At 41.7% G+C, this 21,142-nt stretch overlaps 1 protein-coding gene across 13 annotated transcripts in view; it reads left to right on the forward strand.

Moving 5' to 3' along the window:
• Window positions 1-21,142, forward strand: part of RBFOX1 (RNA binding fox-1 homolog 1) — a 1,178,577-nt gene that overhangs the window by 319,507 nt on the left and 837,928 nt on the right. The window lies entirely within an intron of this gene.

Raw genomic sequence — 21,142 nt, forward strand, 5'->3', positions numbered from 1 at the left:
ATTTTTATTTATATTTGCAAGAACCTGCCCAAATACCCCCCACCAGCTGTGTCACCTCTGGAGAGGCTGCTGCAGAGGCAGCTTCACTGCTGATTTCACCCAAAAATGAGGCAAAGACATCAGTTCTGTGTAAAAAGGAGGGCACAGAGGCAGTGCTGTTCACACAGCCTGCCTGGGAAGGAATGGGCTGTGGATGGATAGGAAGGACTCAGGGCATCAACACTCATTGTAGTTGGCTTTGCAAATCAGGTTCAGTTCCCTAAAATGTGGTTTGTGATAATTCATTTGTGGGGAATTTTGGAAGGGATTTGAGACAGGACTTCTGAATTATTTTTAGATGTTGTGGTTTATTTTCTTATCTTCTACATAGGCAGGAAGGGTGAATTTGGCTCACGTCTTTACAGCATGGTTCAGAAGGTCACAAGACCCTTAATTACAAGACCTTTTATGGAGTTATTGACCAATAAAACACTGCCAACAAGGTTATTTATGTTTTTGACCCAATCCTTAACTACTTTCTCTTATGGACCCATGTTACAGTGTGTGCTTTCTTAGCCAATCATGTTATGACACACAAACCCACAGTTCTACATTCCAAACTCCTTGGTTACCTCTGTAACTACTTTCATTTTTTCTATATCTTAAACTCTAAAACTCTAAACTTTCCTCCACTTAGCTTAATGTAAACCTTTATGTTAAACTTTAAACTATATGTTTAAAATTTATGTTATGTAAAACTAAACTATAAATCCACATTCTCACTTTTGTCACCTAAGTTTGGGAGCCTCTTCCTGTGGTGGTGTTTGCAGGGGTCCCAGGACAAGGGAAGAGATGAGAACCTTGACTCCATGTTTCAGAAGGCTGATTGATTATTTTATGATATATATTACATTAACAGAAAATTATATACTAAAAGAATAGAGAAAGGATTTCATCAGAGGGCTAGCAAGGAATAGAATGGAATGATAATAAAATCTTGTGACTGCTCACAGCCTCGACACAGGTGGCTGTCATTGGTCAACAAGTAAAAACAATTTCACATGCTGGGTAAACAATTCTCCAAATCACATTCCAAAGCAGCAAAACATGGAGAAGCTGAAGCTTCTCAGGTTCTCAGGAGAAAGGATCCTAATGAAAGGATTTTTCATAAAAGATGGCCATGACATCTTCCAAGATCTCAGATCAAATCCTGGGTTTAATTCTAAGCTTTGGCCCAAAGTTCTGAGAGTTCCTTGCATTTTGGATTCCAGCAGTTTTTATGAACAGTTCACTGTTTATTGGCAGCAATCATTGGAAGGACAGGTGTAAAGACATCATTAAATCCTTGTATAAGGGATATCCATTATATCCATCATTATATCCTTGTATAAGGGCAGATATTGTGCAATTCTCAGCATCTTTAGAAGCACATGGAAATCACACCATGAATGTGCACATCATTCCTGAGTGCTCCCAGGAAAAATGCACCTGACACAGGGGAACCCTGTCTCACCTGGCTGAACTCAGGTGCACCGAGCTGCACAAACACCATCCTGCATTTCCATGGGCTCTCACTGGAAAATGGAGGTTCCATGGGCAAAAAAAAGCACAAATGAGAAGAATTACACTTCAACAAGCCCTAGAATTTAACAGCATTTAGATGGGAATGGGTATTTAGTTGAAACTTTGATTTATGATTTTATTAATCCAAGTCAGGACTCTTGCTTCTGTTGCACCTGGTTTGCATTATTCCTATAGGATGGGAATAATGGAAAAAGTACCCTGAGTTTATTCTCCATAAAGGGAATTTGGGGCTGCATCTGGCCATTTCAGGAGTACTTTCAAGCATTTCTATCCCAGCAATCTCCATGCCATGAAAGCCCCACAGGCTGTTAGACAGTTACATGTCTTTTTGTTCCTCTCTAATGAAGCCATAATAAGGCACCAAATCTCTTGGAAATCATTTCTCAAAAATGAAATAGCAAAGCAGTGCTGAGCTGGGCTATTGCAGCCCTGTCAGCACCGTGTGATAAAGTAGCATAAATACAAATTACACCATCAGCAAGAGTTTTTGGTACACAAAAATAGGAAATATTACTTTTCTGTGCATGTTTTTGGTTTAGCATGACTGCTGAGAGCTCTGGGGATTATCCTACATGAATTTCAGGAATGGAGTAGAGCCCACTGAGCTCCTACTAGGTCCTGTGAAATTAATGGCGGTAGGAAAAGCAGGAGTTTCATCACTTGTGGAAAATACTGGAGAGTGAAATGAAATTGCTAGTTTTGAAAGAGTCCAGAGGATGTCATGATGACTCCTGGTGACCCACTGGGCTGTTGAGACATAAATAATTCTCGAAATAGGGATCAGAGTTATGTTTATGGGGTTTTTTCCCCCAATAAGCAATGTGAAAGTTGCACATCAGGATTGCCCCTGTGTAATTGAGTATTTCTGTAACACCTGGGTGTGCTCATCCCCTTTCCCACACTGAGCAAGCCCAGAGGAGCTGGGCCTGGCTCCTCTGAGCTGCCTGGTGCAACCCCAAGCGTGCACCTCACCTCCCCTCTGCCTTTGAAAAATAAGGTTCTTTCAAAATCATCAGGAAAAGATATTGCTCTAAAAGAACCAAATCATATTTTATCAGCAGGACTCCTCTGAGCAGAGGTTTAATGAGTGTGGAAATACAGGATTTAAAGTGACTGCCTTATAATACTGCACATAAATGCTATTTCCACTTGCCCCATGAATGTTATTTCTCATAGAAACTCCTAAATTAAGTAATGCAGACTGGTTGAAATATTTTTCTCTGTTTGCATCTTTGTTTTTCAAGCTTCTGCCTGAACAAATTTGCAAATGATGTACATTTGTTTTTCTTATCCCACTGTACATAAATTGTACAGATAAAATCAATACATTTTATTGTGCTACAATTGGCTGTACAATATAAACCTGAAGACAAACCAGACATAAATATATACTTTTCAGGAAGCTATAAAAGATGTATGGGATTGATCTCTTTAGCACAGAGAAGAATCTGTAACCTAAGTTTGTTCAGACAAAATTTCTCTGAGTTGCAGTTGTGAGAGATGGACATAACACTGATCACATAGTGGATGGAAGAATTTGTGGAGCTGTTTAAATTTGGGAAGTAATGCTTTTGTTGGTATTTTTCTGTCCTTTCTGTGCCTGTTTTAGTATTCTCCTCTTCCATTTCTAACTTCACAATCGTTTACCTTTATTAACTTTAATTATAAAGCTTTTATGCCCCCATAAAGGGCTTTAGTAGAAAATCAAAGCAGATAGTGTAGGAATCAGATTGTTGAAATGAATGAAAAACACTTTGACAGGACCATCTTAAGCCACATTGTTGAAAGAAGTGAAAATAAGAAAAAAAGCAATATCTCAACCCTCAGAAAACCATGGGCACAAATAGAATTCAGCTGTAGTAGTTTATTGTGGGAAAATCTTTGAAATTTATCCACTTTATGAGCGCACTGAAAAACTAAAGAAGGTGGTGAAAATCTGTAGCTTGGTGATGAAGTTAAAATAAAACAGCTGATACTGTTCCTCTGCAGGACAGAAACCTTCCCCACACGTGGAAAATGCTGATGTTCCTTGAGGAAAACAAAACAGGTTTGTGGATGGGCAGTGAGGCAATGGAGGTGCTGGATTGCTGATAAAGGACAGGGGCCAGAGCACTCAGAGATGGAGCAGGGAGAGCCCAGAGCCCCCGTGAGGTGAAGCTGAGCCTGGCAATGGCCCTGCTGAGCAGCCAGAACAGAAATGTGGGGTTTTCCATGGGGAGGATTTCCCCAGCTGGCAGCAGGAGGGAGGAGCAGGCAGGACTGATGGGAATTCTTTTGGTGGAATAGAGCATGGAGGAGGTTGAATGTAGGGGAGTGTGGTGTGAAAATGATGAATGGCTCCATGGATTTGCTGTTCAGTGCTAAAAATCCCAGGCCTGGCTTAGGCTGGGACTCTGGGGAAATGTTAATTGATATGTGATATATTTCCACAAGCACCACTGCTGAGTGTCACTCACAACAAGGATGCTCAGATTCTGCCCCCAGCCTGCAGTGCAGCAAATAAAGGAAAACTGTGCTGGGGTTGAGCCTTTAAAATAGCAGAAACCTGAGGGACAGGTAACAACAAGGGGTAAGGGATTGAAGGGTTTAAGGACAACTGGGAGTGGGCATCAAGAGAAATTAGTTTAATTATGAAGTCTGAAGTGTTTAAAGAGGCCCCACACATGGAGGGGAAGGGAAAGGGGAAAGGAAAAAGGAAAGGAAAGGGGAAAGGAAAGGAAAGGGGAAAGGGGAAAGGAAAGGGGAAGCGGAAAGGAAGGGAAAGGAAAGGAAAGAGGAAAGGAAAGGAAGAGGAAAGGAGGAGGAAGGAAGAAAGGAAGAAGGCAGGCATCCCTGTGATTTAGGTGTTGGATACAAGCAGGTGGATTCTATGTTATACTGAAAGAATAAAGATCTTTTGTGGAGTCATGAGGAGACATTTATGTTTAAAGAATCTCTTAGCAGACCACCCTGATCTCAGTAACTAATAGACACATTAATAATTATATGAGAAAATGGTGCTTTTTTGTAAGGCGCAATGTATTTCTGTTGTTAACATCTTATTTTTCTTAAAGACGAAAATAGATCCTGCTGCACCTTTTTGACCATGACATTGTGTGTTTTGTTCAATCCTTTAGTATTTTTGAGAACTGTGGAAGTCAGCTTGCCCTTTCAGCTTGTTCTTAATGTTAGTTTTCCATTTCCTAAGATTTTACTGGAAAGAGGCAAAAACCCTGAGAAAAGCCTTCAGAAAATGGAACTTTAATTATCAGTATGCAATCCAGATTTAGAGGGCTTCTTTCAGTATGTATTTTTTTTTTTTTACCAAGCTGTGAACCTCAGTTAATTTTAGAAAGTCTGATGAACTAAAATAGATGTCCTCTGCTTGAAAGTCAGATGATTCAGTTGAACCACAGACCCTTGAGCTCTTCAGGGCTGCATGGCTGTGGAGGCTCTGACTTTTAAAACGTGTGTTAATTGTGGAAATGGAAATCAGATCTGTTTGGGAGTCTTTTTCCCCCTCTTGAAATATTTTTCTGCAGTATGGTTTGAGCTTTTATTGAAATTCTGTGAAGGTATTACCTTCATGTTAATAGTTACTGTTTTGGACCACAGATTCAGGAATTTCTGGGGATTCCTTGCCTCCTTTGGCCCATGGTAAGAAATGGGCAGGGCTCTGGGTTTCTCTCACTGACCAAGGAGGTTTTGTCACAAGGAGCAAACAAAAGGAGAAGCAGGATTCAGAAAAAAAGAACCTGTCTAGTTTGAACCATCCCCAAGCCATTTCTGCCATGTTTGGGACCTCCATCCCTCCAAGGTGTCAGAAATTGGCCTTTCAGAGTGGCTGCCCTGATTTCCAAAGCTCCTGCTGCCTGTTTGTCCTGCTGACTAGCACAGGAATTGAATGTTCAGCACATCCTGAAGCCATCCTGCGATTTGGTGATGTTTCTTTGGGCTTGTGCCTGGAGAGTGGCAGCCCCCAGTTTGTAATCCAAGCCTGCAAGGAGCTGGGATGAAAGTTCTCACTTTTTTCTCTTCTGTCACTATTCTTATCAGGCAGCCTTTGAAACTTAGAACAATGACTTAGTGAGTTCCCACCAGATTTTGGGGGGGGGGGGGGCAGGGGGAACCATTGAAATTTGGAAGGAAAAAGAAAGGAAAAGTTTTCATTAAAAAAAAATCTGGCTCTGTAAAAGAGAGAGAGAGAACACACATGCAAGGCTGAGTGGATGCACATTCCACCACACACACACAGTCTTTTCCAAGCCTTTGTTCATATTTTAATCTGGCTCCAGTTCTCCCAGCAGATTTTTCATTTGGACCCTGCATTTGTGGCATATTTGCAGTCTCAGGCCCTCAGCAAAAGAGCACTTTGGAATCAGATATCTGAAAAGCATCATGACGGGAAAAGATTATTTACAAACACGACTTTAAAATATAGAATGGGATGTTTTATATAGAAAATAAAGTGTCACCACACTGGAGATATTTCAAGAAGCCTCATCTTATCTGTTTTGTTTTTGTAGAAATGATTCAGTGTTTGTGGTAACATCACAAGTACAATGTGGCTTCCACTGAATTTGTATTTTGAGACACTGAATGCAATCCACTGTTCATGGGTAAAGTCAGTCTATCCAGATCAAAATTAGATGAAGTTTCAGATTCCTTTAGTGGAATGTTTCAAGGGACAAGGTTCTGTTAAATAGCAAAGCCTCAGAACACAGAATTTGGGTACATCACTATAGGAGTGTGGGGGAAAACGCAGCAGAGCAGCATTCAGATGTGAGCTGGGTTTACTGATGTGCAGTCCTTTATTCCCAATATAGCTGGAAACCTGTGGAGTCTGGATATCACACATGCTCCTAAATGCTGCATAAAAATGAGGGGTGCACATGGAATAAAGAGGTTCCTGGGTATTTCAGTATTATGTGTTGTCTTTTGAGCATGCAGTACAGAACAAGCCAAATATTACCCCTTAAACTGCCACAAATTCAAGATAAATATTTCTGTCAAAAATAAGTTTTCCAAGACAGTTTTCACAACATGCAATCAGGCTTTTTGGCTGCAGACTGCTAAGTTTTCAAGCACAGGTAGCTCAATCTAAAGTGTGCTCTGTTTCATTTGCTTTGATTTTTTTTTTCATTAAAGTTTTTCCCACAATAAACTACTACAGCTGAATTCTATTTGTGCCCACGGTTTTCTGAGGGTTGAGATATTGCTTTTTTCCTATTTTCACTTCTTTCAACAGTGTGGCTTAATATGGAAGGTAAAACTTTGGTTCCTAAAACATTGTTCACACATGCAGATAAAGACATCACTTCCATTGTCCTCTGAAGCACCTGGCGAGACACTAAAAAAGGAAAAGCTAAACTTTAGAGACAAGTAACTCTAATTTCCTTTTGCTGATCAGAGCATGTGCAATTCTCTTGTTATAAGCTGGTTTTGTGTCACAAACTGTTTCCTGAATTCTGCCTGGTGTTCATTCCTTAAGGACGTTTTAGCCCATCAAAGCTGCAAAAGCACAAAAGCAGCCAGGCTGTGGTTGGCTGAGTAGCAGGGAGCCTAGGGGGGTGAGGGAGGAGGGGATTTCACTGGTCCCTGACACACAGCACCTGTGGTTCCTCCTGCTCCCGTGTCTGGGTGCACCTGCCTGGGCTGTGCCTTGTACCCAGGCCCTGTTTGGAATCTGCTAACAGCACTCGCTGTAATTACTGTGTATTACTTAATTGGGATTCGTGTAATTATTATTTTAAACTACTTTACATGTCCTGATTTGAATTTTTAATTTGGAAAACAGATATTCAGGCCTTCGATCTGATTCCCTTTGGATGGCTGTGCGTGGAGCATACATTTTAATGGTTCAGGTTATTTGTATGCAACAGGGTTTTCCCAATCTGCACTCCTGAATCAATGCTAGTATTTATCTGTGCAAAGTTACAGTCAGTCCAGGGTAATATATTTTAATTCATAAAATCCATGTTTAGTCACACAATAAAACTATTTAGATTTGGCATTCTTTAACAAAATACGTACAAAATGCTTTTTCTTACAAAGTACAAGTGCAAGACAGATTTCTATGGATTTTTACCTTCTATGCATTTTTACATGCATTCTGTTAATAAAAACATCTAGCTGTACCTGCATACAAATTTTATTACTTGTTCTTTATTCTATTATATTTTATATTATATTTTATTATATTGATATAATATTTTCTATTTTATTAATATAATATTATTTATTATTTATTAATTTTACTATTTATTATTTTTGTTATTTATTATTTTTATTATTTATTTTATTTATATGATATTTTATATTTTTATATTTTTACTTTATTATATTATATTTTATTAGTTGTTCTTTATTTGGGAGTTGCCTGAAAATGCTATAATGGGGAACACAGGCCATGAATCCAGCATGAGGCTGAAGCCCTGGGAGCTCTGAGGGGGTTCTGGGATGCAGGAGCTGCTGGAGTTCCTGGGCTGTTGAGTCAGGGATGGAAAGACAGGCTCCAGTCTTTCTCCACTCAAATATGTACAAAAGACTTTTTCTTACAGAGTACAAGTGCAAGACAGATTTCTATGGATTTTTACCTTCTATTCATTTTTACATGCATTCTGTTAATAAAAACATCTAGCTGTACCTGCATACAAATTTTATTACTTGTTCTTTATTTCAGAAAAATAATTATATCAATTTTAGAAGTCCCTTTGTTGAGATTCCAAGGAAGGTGTAAGGATAGGATGGTGGGAAGTGACGAACCAGGCATGACTTAAAGAGAATGGATAGATTTTCTATTTGGCTGCAGCCTCTATGAGCTCATGACAGCTGATCCTGCAATATTCATTTTCTTTAAAGGTATGGGGGTGTCACTGGCCTGGGGAGGTGTTTCCTCAGGAATGGTTTCAGTCCTGGTGTTCTGACACATTGGGTCTGGTGAGAGTATAATAAAAATTAATATTATTCTAAAGTAGGTCCTGAAACATCACCAGGATCTTATCCAGAGGCACCAATGTATAAAATAATAAGGCAGACACTATTTTAACACAATAATTTGGACAGCCTTACTTTGTTCAATGTATCTCCAAATGTTTGGTGTGGTATAATTATCTATATTCTGTTACTGAAAGGCTAAGTGTGTCCCATAAAGAGAATCTCAAAAAGATTTTAATTAAGTTAAACTAAAATAAGAACTGAAGTATAGAAAGTGCTCTAAAGAGTCTTTAATATCAAGATAAGCTCATAGCATCTTCCTAAATAGAAGTTAATACAGGCAGGTTAATATTCCTTCGCTGAAGAAAATGAAAACAGAATTGTACATTTGGTTTTAGAGGTCTTGAGTGCTCTGCTCCTTTCAAATCCTGTTTTCTTCCTGTGTTTCTCTGAAGCAGACAGGGAATGAGCCAAGCCTCTGTGCAGCTCTGGCTCTAATGTCTCCCAGCAAACAAAGTTCCCTTATTGCTGAGAACCTCTGCTTCCCTACCCTTGATGCAGAGAACATGAGAATATTCCTGCTGGAACGTGAGCCTTGCCCCAGCTCTGCCTGGTGCCACGGGAGCAGCTTGCTCAGAGCAGTGTGTGAGTGCAGTCTGTGCAACTCAGGCCAGGGCAAAGGCACTCACTGTGCCCTGGTGGCATCCAGAGCAGGGGATGCCTGCTGCCATCACCCCCTGGCCACAGGTGCCCCATCAGCAATCCTGCAATGCCCTGCAATGGGAGAAATCATCCTGATGGCTTTTAAACAGCAAAAACCCCATGAGTCTGCAGTCTGAAAAACTTGGTGAGTGCCTGCAGCCTGTCAGGTGCCAAGTGTGGAGATTCTCGGTTCAGTCAATGAAAGAACAGAGAGAATTTCTCCCAGGCTGAGCCTGGGAATCTTGGAGAAAAAAATTAAGACAATTATTATCTCTCTATTATCTCTCTGACTATTCATAGTCACCAATAATGTGAGATGTTTCTACTTGGAGATCAATCTGGTCCCACTTAGGAAGGGAGGCTATAAAGCTCGCTGCTTCTGGCTGGTAAAGGCTCTTCTTGAGCCCTCTGATCCACCTGAAGACTGGAGTCTGTCTTTCCATCCCTGACCCAACAGTCCAGGAGCTCCAGCAGCTCCTGCATCCCAGAAACCCCCCAGAGCTTCCAGGGATTCAGCCTCATGCTGGATTCATGTCCTAGGCTCCCCATTATGGTATTTCCAGGCAACCACAACGAGGGCAGAGAATGATGCATCTGACTCCATCTTATCAGAAGGCTAATTAATTACTTTATTGTACTATATAATTCTATAATATATTACACTACATTACATCTAATTACATCTAAACTGAATCTGCCAACTGCACACAACTGCACACAATCTTGTGACTCTCAGTGACAGTCCTGACACACACACACACACAAACCTGGCCCTGAGAGGGCAAGGAAACAAAACACCATCACTCTGGGTAAACAGTCTCCATATTTATTCTACTTTTGCACAAACACAGGCACAGCAAATGATAAGAATTGTTTTTCCTTTCTCTGAGGTTCAGAGAATGTGAAACCCAGAAATATTCTTGGGAAGGATTGTGCCTTGCTTTTCCCTGTGAACAGAAATGTGGTGACACCCCAGGCCCGTGTGGCTGTCTTGTGCTCCCCATGCCATTCACAGGGCAGGGTTTACACCTCCAAAGTGCAGCACACACGGCTCAGATCCTTTCCTGTGCCCTGCCCAGTGCTCAGCCCCACAGCTCCTTGGCCTTTCGCTTCCCCTTCTCGTGCTGCTGCTCCTGCTGCCTGGACATCTGCTCCCAAAACCCAAGTTTTTCTCTTCCTTTTCCCCTGACCTTGATGAATGGCCTATATCTCAATGCCAAAGCTCACCTTTTTCTGAACAGAGGAAGATTGATGGGGCAGGAGCAGCAGAGGAGCAGGTTCTGTGTCCTGGCAGCCTTGGCTGCTGCTGGGGCTCCCCCCCAGGGACTGGCAGCAGCCTTAATTCCCTGCAGGAATCCAGATCCTACCAAGATGCTGAGGAACCAAGTGGGATTTTGAGACTCCTACTGCACAGGCTGAATATCTCTTAAAAATAGCAAGCCCAGAGTGCTCTGTTGATTTTCTGTCATGGAATGCTTTGAAGGGCAAATACTCCTGCTTGTTTTGCACAGATGGCATAATTTTGGGGGATGAACTCAGCATTATCAAATATGAGTTCATATGATTTTCTTTGTTTTAAATGTTAAGAAATAAGATGAAAGACCATGAATATTCTTTGTTCAAAACCATTAATTATTCATACACTGCTCTACTAACATTTAAAAATGCTATTTTCCTTTAACACATTTCCTATACATTTTTACTAGTAAAATGAATGCAACAATAACCTTTTTGAAAGACTATCTAGTTAAATTAGTTACACTTTTAAATATAATGGGTCCTTAAGGCCAGGTTTGCAAGCCCTGTGTCAAGGTGGCTCACTTAGATCAGGGGACTCGTGCCAGATAACAGCTACAGAAGATCTGAATAGAAAGGTGAAAGCAGTTGTTTATGAAAATTTGTAGTCTAAATTTAGGCAGACAAGGGGAAAAAATCAAGGCTGACTGAAAGAGAATAGATATCTAAGTGATATTGACTTGAACAGGTTCCTAATCATGAAGACATACGATAGATAGAAATGTGCTGGCAGAAGTTAATGGCTTTGAAAAGAAAAGACCAAATGTACAGTAATACCCTTGAAAGTGCTGACTTCATGAGTCAACATTTAAATGGGAGCCTGTCTTCCTGCTAAATAGCTTTCCAACTTCTTTCTTATCATAGGAGTCCTTAATTAAAATAGTTCAAAGGAGCTGGGTCATAAAACTGCATTGGGGTTTTTTTTGTACTGAAAAGAATTTCTGCACTCAGCAAGACTTCATCAGTCCTCAAAACTTAGCAGTTGAGTCAATAGTCTTCTGTTCACTCTGGTGAACTGCACGTTGAGAATGCCATAAGCAATTATTTAATCTCTGCAACTGGGGGTTAGTTCAGGACCACAGTGGGCTAATTAAAAAGTGCTTCAGTGTGTCATTGATTTCTTGGTATGACCACAAAGTCCTACTTCACCCTGCCTTGCTTTGAAGCAAGCAATGCTGCCAGCCCAGCTCGCTGCTCTGACGGATGCAGAGGAGCCAAACGTTTCTGTCGTGCTGATGTCAGGGCACAGAGGGAAGGGAAGAACCAGGAAAGAGCAGAAAGCAGAGGAGAGATTTAACACGCAGGGGAGAACAGGGTCTGTGATACTGGTTTAAAATACCTGTGCTATCTGTGATGCTGGTTTAAAATACCTGTTCCATCAGTCAGGCTCACAGCATTCTGGAGGAAGGTTCTGTTGCAGGAAGGGCTGCACTGCCAGCACCAAGCCCTGGCTTTCTGTGATCTATCTGCTTGTCAAAACATCAACATCACCAATTCATTGCACTGCCTCACCAGTGACCTCCTCTTAGCCCTGCTCTCTGCAGTTTGCAGTTTCATTCATTTGTCATGTTGCAATCCTGTTTCTGGTTTAAATTTCCACTTCTGTTGAAGACATAAGTCCAAGTAGTAGAGTGAAAAATCCCATAACCTCATTCATAGCTGTCATGACCTTTAATTCAGAAGCCATGGCTCTGCAATAGCTGTGGTTAACAGTCTTTTTAAGAGGTCTAGTCAGGCTTTGTCTGAAAATTCATATAGTAATGTTGATTGGAAAATTGGTAAGACTCATGGGGAAAGTGAATTGGAAAATAGAAAGCTCAACATTTTAGTCTTTTTTTTTTTAAATTATTATTTCAATTCAGGTGCCCTGTTAGCATGCTGCTTGTTCTGATTCTGCTCTGTAGATTTGTGCTTTACTGTAGGATGTGAAGGCAGTCTGGTGTCATGGGAGGATATTATCAACTCCCAGGCAAGTGTACATGCAGGAAAACTGAATGATAGCAACAATGGTGTAAAGCTAATCAGGTGAAATATTTTGGTTTTTAAACATTTATATTTCTGTAAAATCTGTTCTCTGCATGAAGCTGCTGCCCACCTGAATATTCTTGCTCATTTGCTATTAAAAGAGTTTCCCTAGGAAAAAAAACCCAATTGACAGTTTTTATCCCGCTACCACTACTGAGAAATAAGATGTTCTAGCCTGCAGTAATTTATACTGAGCTGCTGTGAGCCATTGTTGAGGGGGGGCTGTAAAAATCCCCCTCTGATTGTCTCTGCATTTCTGGACTCTTTGCAATCAGGGCAGCAGCTCATGCAGAACACAACCTTCCCTCTGCTTTGGAGTCAGATCTGTGCCTGACTGATTACAAACCCAATTAGCTATCTTCTGGAGGCTAGGATAAACTCCAGATATTCCATCCTGGAGGATTTCACAAAGTTGAGTGCACGAACGACTGAAAAAGTATAAAACTAAATTAAGAGCTCAAGTCCCCCTGTCTCCTCAAAATCCCTGCCTTGGTATTTAGAATTCCATTTACACCCAAACCAGCTCCACTGCTGAAGGAATGGCATCTGTCAAAGTCAATGTGATGTGCCAGTAAACCCCTTATATTTTTGCCTCTTTTCCCACATACCAGGAATTGCTTTGACATGTTGAAACAAATGCCACCAAATCCATTTTCACAAATTTTGGTTGTACTCTAATTCTCAGTATCCTTCTGCTTCTTGCCTTTTCCAAAATAATACCTTAGCTTCATTGCCACATCCACAGTGTTGGAAGATTATCCAACTCCCATAAACTAATTTAAATGAAGCATCTCCTTGCTCATAGTGAATTCAGGATCTCTCACTTGTGTGTACATTCACTCCCTCCCCAATTACTTTAAAACTCTTGCATAGCTGGGCTCCTCTCAGAGAATCAAAAATGAAGTTAAATGCTTCAGAGTGCTCTGGTTTGGAGGAAAGCTGTTTCCTCAGAGTCTCACTGGATGCTGGGACTTGCTTCTTGCAGCACAAACATTTGCCTGGTGCAGCTCACGTATTTCCCAGATTGCCAGGAAATTGATTTGAGGATTTTGAGAGCTCCTTTCTTGCTCCTGGCTCACCTTGTCAAGCTGCTTAACTCCACAGGAATCTGGAGCCCCTTGGCCCCCAGGAAGGCAGACAAAGCCCTGCCTGCAGCTTTCCCACCTCGCTGGGTAGCATAGCAACCCCTCCAGCTGGCTCCTGCAGAGCTGCCCACAGTCACAGCTACCCACAGATCCAGCCCTTTCATGGCTCCTCACAGGGCTCTCAAAGGAAAAAAAAAAAAAATCTCATTATTTTGTTGCTAAGTCCATAGTGTTCCAAACTGCACCGACTCTTTGGTCAGAGTTCAGTGCCAACAAACTGTGCAGGGAATATTTTTTGACTCAGATAAATAAAGTTTTGGGAAATATATTACACATTGCTCGTGGTTTTGAAATGTAGCGAGTGCTCTGGGAAGCAGAGCAGGAAGAAGAGAGCAGACAGCCTGTTGCATGTAACAACACCTTCCCTATTCTTGATGAAACAGAAAATACATTTAGAGAGGTTGTTTGGTGGCCATTTTCCCTGTATTTTGTCCTCTTCCAGCTTCCTGTTGGAGCCCCCTGGCTGGTGGGGCATCCAGAGGGACAGAAAAGGCCTTGAAGCTGTGTGAGTGCTGCTCAGCACTTTGAAATAAAACATCCCTGTGTTAATACCACAAATCCAAAGCACAGCACCACGGGGCTGCTATGGGCAGAATTAACTCAGCCAAGTCAGCAAAGGTTTCCCTGCATCTCCAAGAACTTCCCCCAAACTGTTGAAAATGTATGATTCATTTTCACTGCTCATTTCATAACTGAGAATACCTGGACCAAGATTAATGTATTTCTGATTTCCTGCTGTGAACCTCAGCTGAGGTAGGAAGATCATATTTCTGTTCAAATGAGTATTCTTCCTTAAAAACCCCAAACATTTTACTAAGCAATGCATTTTCATACTACTGTTATCTCCTACACCTTCTCTTTCCATATGATTTTCCATAGCCCTAAGCAAAGCTATCATCTCTCAGATAAGTCTCCTTAAATCTAAAAATCCTCCAAGCTGTGCCATCATCCTCATCATCATCATCATCATGCAGCTCCCCTTATCAATATATTTAAATGTCTGGTGTTGGATGCTTTCCTCTTCAGCCACAGAGAAAACACCAGTGCTGAGTGTCTCATTAGTGCTGATTAATCACTGTGCAGTTTCAATCATTTTGTGAGGTTGAACCCCAAAATATTCTCCTAAATACAAATGCTGTTTGCAAAGTTGTAGCTCAAAAATAGTTCACAAATTGCATTGTTCAGATTATGCATTTTACCAGCCATGGAAATTTTTGGAATTTATTGGGTGAAGAAGTCGTGGGGACATTGTTTTCTAGTGACTGCGGGTTTTCAATGCTTTACTTGATGCATTTGACTGAATTTTTTTTAGTGGATGCCCAGCTCTATTTTCAGGTGAAGTGTCCTGGCAGTGAAAGGCAAAGCTGTGGCAGTAGCCAGTATTCAAACCCCTGGATTCTGCCAGATCAGCCAAGTGAATAAGGCAGTTTCTGCTTCTCTCTAGGAAATCATAAACACCATCCTTAGCTGTTGATGTCAGGCTGCTTCAGCAGTGCTGGCTGTGAAGTCAGCAAAGTGATTAATGACTCATTAAAAATTAATTCATTTCCCCAAAGAATTTGCAAGGATTCTACTGTGAAATTCTTGCTGTGCTCCGTGGGAGCTACACAACTTAATCCCCACGACCTGCACTTTGTGAGTAACCTTTTGGGAAATAAGGAACTGAAGCAGCTGGAGACATGCAGTGTTACATGGCACTGAGGGGCATTGCAGCACTCCAGAGAGAAATCAGAAACTAAAATGTCATGGAGAGACACAGCCTGGGCTCAGCAAGGGCTGTGCTGGGAGTGCCTGGCTGCAGGGGGTTGTGTTCCAAGCACTGGAAACCTTTTGGGTGTCTCCAGGAGGAGCTGAGAGGGGATGTGTGAGCAGGGAATTCACACGTGTGCGGTCAGGCTGTGGGGAGAGATGAGTTTGTTTGGGAAATATGTGCACAGCAGAGGTAAAAGTAAAATCCTGCTGTTGTTGACAAATGCAGCAGTGAAGGGTGAGGTGTCTTTGACTTCTACACAAGCACCCAGCAGTTCATTGCAAACATGGGACACAGGCTGGGTGCTGAGCAGGGAAATCCTCCCTGCAGAAATGGGGCACAAGGCAGCTGTCTCCAAGGTGCACTGTCAGATGAGTTCTTCATCCTCCTCAGAAAATATAGAATCTTCATTTATTCATTCATTTTCTCATATAGAAATGCATCATTTCAGTAGATTCTCCCCCCTGCCCCTCCTATTCCACAGAAATTATTTTTGATGCACAGGATGACATGCAGAACATTTTTCTGTGTCTTTAAATGCCAATTCCTGACTTTGAACTCAAAGAAACAGATATTTATTTACAGGCTTGTCCTGATAGATATCCTGGAGTTAATTATGTAATATCTGTCTGAAGTTCTCCTCTAGTTTTCTACAGAAGTACATTTCTTGCTTTGAACCATGCTTGGTATTTACTCACGTAGCAATTCCACTGCTGTTATAGGAGGGCCCAGGCTCTCTTGCTGTCAGGAAGTAGAAATCTGTGTGATGCTGGAATTATTTATTCCATCTAAATAACCAAAGCAAGATCATTAACCTCATTGCAGCACTGTGACCATGCCCTCTTCTCCACACTCTGCTCTTTTAATCACACCATCGATCATTCATCATCTTTCACATCATATTCAAAAACTTTGTCCTTGCCACAGTCTCTAAATCCTGTACTTCAAAACATGGGCAGTTGTAAGGAAAAGGGGAAATGAGTAGCATGAGGAATTTTCAGGTTTTTATCTTTATTTTATGCAACAGTTTATGATTGAATTCTTCATATGCTTACACAGGCCATGATCTTCAGGATCTGTATTTTTTCACTGTACACCAGTGAAAAAAATTTTTTTCCACGTATCTTCAGGATCTGTATTTTTTCACTGTACATCACTTCAGGACCTGTATTTTTTCACTGTATTTTTTCCCTGTACATCACTTCAGGATCTGTATTTTTCCCTGTACATCACTTATCACCCAGCATTTGGCAGACTGGGATGGGGTGTTCAGGAGCAGTTCAGCAGTGAGCTGCAGACACACTGCCCCAGTTGCTCCTCCAAGTCTGGCTGGTGTCCCAGGGGAGGGCAAGTCCTGTGTCACACAAAGCCCAGCAGCTCCTGAGAGTGGCTGTGCTGGGCAGGAGTCAGGCCCTGTGCCAGGGGTTGTTTATGTGCACAGTTTGATTTCAGCAGTAAACACTGCAGGCACTCATTAAGCCCAACATTAAGAGTGGGTGACCTCTCGCTCTCCAAAACAGTCAAATACAAATAGTAAATTAAATCAAGCATTAATCAAAACTGTAAAATAGCCTGCTTAAACCCTTCAGAAACAACACACCCACTACCTTCTTCCAAAGCCTTGTCAAACAAATGGTTTTTGTGGTGTATCTGGAAGGTCATCAAGTCCTGGGCTATTTCAGGAGCAGGTTCCAGATGGTCTCCAGCACACTGAATAATGTATGTGTGTGTGGGAGTGGGGAGAGGGGCTCCAAGGAACCATTCCACTGACAGGAGGAAACCCAACCCATGCATTTTGCATTCATCTGTGCCCTGCTAGGTGTTTAAAAACCTCTCGTGTCCTTTGCTTCAAGTGGCAAAAATGACTTGTTTGGAGGATCTTTAGTGACAATATCAATTTCATATTTCACTCAGCAGCACTCTAGAAAACCTTTAGCTCCTGTTTGGGCTACAATTGTCTCGATGACAAGAGCACTGGTGTTTTATAGGATCTGTTATTTGTAGTGTGACATTCCATAGGCAGTGACCTTTTGTCCTGTAATTCCTGCCCTGCTATACAGGGAGAATCTCAACAGCTCCCTATGCATTGTTATACATAAGATAATGAGATGGCATAATGCAAATTCTTAAAACTGCTTTGCCTGAGTGTCATGGGGGTGTCTGTATGAATTTGCAGAGGGGATTTGCCTGATGATGAGCTCCACATTCCCAGCAGCCCAGAAACCCCCAGTGAGCTGGGCTTATCCCCACAGGGCAAGGGAGGGATTCTGCCCCTCGTACCTGCTCAGGTGAGACCCCACCTGCAGCCCTGGGCTGCCCTACAGCAGCAGCACCTGGAGCTGCTGGAGAGAGTCCAGAGCAGCCCACAGAGATGCTCCAGGGGCTGGAGCCAGGCTGGGAGAGCTAGGGATGCTCACCTGGAGAGAAGGCTCCAGGGACACCTCAGAGCCCCTGGCAGGGCCTGAAGGGGCTCCAGGAGAGCTGGAGAGGGACTGGGGACAAGGCATGGAGGGACAGGACACAGGGAATGGCTCCCAGTGCCAGAGGGCAGGGCTGGATGGGATATTGGGAATTAGGAATTGTTCCCTGGGAGGGTGGGCAGGCCCTGGCACAGGGTGCCCAGAGCAGCTGGGGCTGCCCCTGGATCCCTGGCAGTGCCCAAGGCCGGGCTGGGCAGGAACCTGGGACAGTGGGAGGTGTCCCTGCCATGGCAGGGGTGGAACAAGATGAGCTTTGAGGTCCCTTCCAACCCAACCCCTTCCATGGATTTTTTTCAAATGCACAGAATAGAAAGGCAGCAAATGCTTTGTGAGCACAGGGTGTCCAACTCCAACAACCCATGGGCCTCCAACTTGAATGAGTTCCCCCACACTGTGTGCAACAGGGAAAAACACTGACCTGACTACACCAGGAATAAAATCAGACCACCTGGATCAATTGTGAACCTGGGTCAGAGGTGAAAATGGGATTTATTAACCAGTGGTCCTCTTCAGCATGACAGGTTTAGCCCTGATATTGCATTCTGGCCATGCTAGAATGAAAATTGAAGAATCTTGAGTATAAATAGACCTTTGGTGCCCTCATTTCTGCATGCAGGAAAATATAGATGGCCCTGTATTGCCATCAATCATGGAATAAAAAATCCCAAACAATACTAAATACTCTATAACAATGCTAAATTTTAATAATGATACTAATTTTGTCACCAAGTTTTTTGCTCCTTTTCCCATTGCCATCCATCAAGTTCCCTCCTGGCCACAGCTCAAAATTCATGCTCTTGGTGAAATTCTGCTCATGTGTAGGGAGACCAAGGATATGGAAGGAATTGCACATAGATAAATCAGTGCATCGTTTTTGTCCTAAGGTAATAATATTTCAAAGTACTTTCATTCTGATGGTTTTCAGAATAACTATTTGAAGTGAATTGTTGGCCTTGGACAAATTCCTGGAGGAGATAATGACGTACATGTCACAAAAGAAATCATTGTTATAGGCACAGCTGGTGACAGTGCTCTGTGTCGACAAACAAGTAAGTTGACATAAAGCCCACCATTCAATTACTGGCATAAAGAAATCTCCTCTAAAACAAGATTGAAGACATGGCCTATGGCACCTCAAGTTTGAATAATACAGCAATGGGAAAAAATAGACAATATCAGCAATGAAGGAAGAGAAAAACTTAATTTCTAATCCTCACCATGTACAGTTCAGAGGACTAACACTAAAGCTACATTTCCTATACTGTCAGGATTCAAAAATTGAACTTTTATATTTTTTACATGAATAAAAACATAGTCCCAGTTTCACACCATAGCTGTTAGCTCAAGGTTCTTAAGATTTCCAGGCTCTCCATTTGAGTTCTCTTCTGCAGGTCTGTCACTGTTCATGAGCTCCAAAGTGCATTAATATTGTTCTTCAGCCTCTGCAGGGGAATACACAAACCCACTCACAGCAGCAAATTGCTCCCAGGAAAGATTGGATCACTAAAGTGGATTGGCTATTGTCAAAATGTCACTCAGAAGACAATAGAAAACCAAAATAAAAGTGATTCGCCAGCAGCTGCTGTCACTGCAGCACACGGGGATGCTCAGGGTTGCCTTTGGCTGGGCACTGTTCTGAGATACACCTTGGGCTGTGTCACTGTCATATTTTCTGAAAAATCCCTTTGCCAGGATTTCTTCTCCTGGGAAGCTTCAGCTTCTCCCTGTTTTGCTGCTTTGGAATGTGATTTGGAGCTTGTTTATCCAAACATGTGAATTGTTTTAATTTAATGACCAATCATGGCCCAGCTGTGTCAAGGCTCTGAGGAGTCACGAGTTTGTATTACTCATTCTTGTTAAACCTTCTGATGTGTCCTTTCTCTATAGTTTAGTATAGCTATAATATAATATAATATAATGTAATAAAATGCAATATAATGTAAAATATATAATATAATATAATATAATATAATATAATATAATATAATATAATATAATATAATATAATATAATATAATATAATATAATATAATATAATATTCAGCTTTTTAAGATCATGGAGTCAGATTCATCTCTTCCCTTGTCCTGGGGATCCTCACAAACCCCACAGGGGTGGCTGAGGAAAACTGGGTGTGAGAACTCTGCAAGTCCACGGCCTTCAAAAATAAATTTAATACAGAATGAAGAAATGATGAGTTCCCAACTGGTGACTTGCTAGAGGTCATCACATACTGGGGGAATTTATAGGGGTGAATGAGAACTACAGGTATTAATTACGTTACTACATTAATTAATTGCATTATGGGCACAATTAGGGAGCATGTGCATTTAAAAGGAGACAGTATCCCAGGATCTTTAATGTTCATACACATCCTGAGCTTTCCCAAGGAGCCGAACATGTACAAGGAGCTCCAAGGGCTTGGAGAAGCAGCAAATGAGGTCATTAGGCTCAGCCTTGGTGATTTCCACTGGGTTTTGCCCCTCCCTCTGGGGACTATTTCCATTTCTGTCTTATGGATGGCTCATCTGTTCTAAATACTCCCAGAATCCAAGTTCTGCTGTCAATAAATGAGCAGTAACAGCACCCAGTCCATCACAGCTGGAGGTGCAGGTCTTATATTTTTCACATGACTAAACTGTAAAATGTTCTGCATGGTTGTGGTGGCCGGGGGTGAACCAAGGCTCCCCAGGCTTTCACCCAGCTGAGCTCAGGGCTGGCCCTGCTTGTCCTCCAGGAGGAAAATCCTGTGGTGCCCATCTGGGTGCTTGAAATTACAGCAGCACATATGAGAATTCCTTAGAAATGCAATGTTCAAAACAACAATATTGTTACTGCTGGTAATCCATGGTGGCTGCATGCACCAGGGTCAGCTTTTAGAGATAAATTACCTTTTTCATTGTCAGTTTATTCTCTAAATATTCATGTCAAAGGAGCAAAATCCATGTCAAAGGAGCTGTAAATCTGCATTTCCTAGAATATAAAGTTGTTTTCTGCCTGTGCTTAGGCTGGATTTGCTGCAGGGTTCTGGTGTGGGTCCCTGGCATGAGAAAGTTTTGCAAATTTTTAAATGCTCCCTTTTTACAGAAAAGAGAAATTCATGGTATCATTAGAGATGAACATTTTAATTTAAAAGACATATATTTTATAACAAAAAAACCAAGGGGTCATTACTTGTAGTCAGGTGTTGGTTTTTGTCCAAAGCCAAACTATAAAGTCTGATGTCAGGTAAGCAAAAGCAGCTCTGAGGAATTTTAGAGAAGAGCAG

The sequence above is a fragment of the Molothrus aeneus genome, chromosome 16, assembly GCF_037042795.1.
Source record: "Molothrus aeneus isolate 106 chromosome 16, BPBGC_Maene_1.0, whole genome shotgun sequence".
Classification (NCBI taxonomy): domain Eukaryota; kingdom Metazoa; phylum Chordata; class Aves; order Passeriformes; family Icteridae; genus Molothrus; species Molothrus aeneus.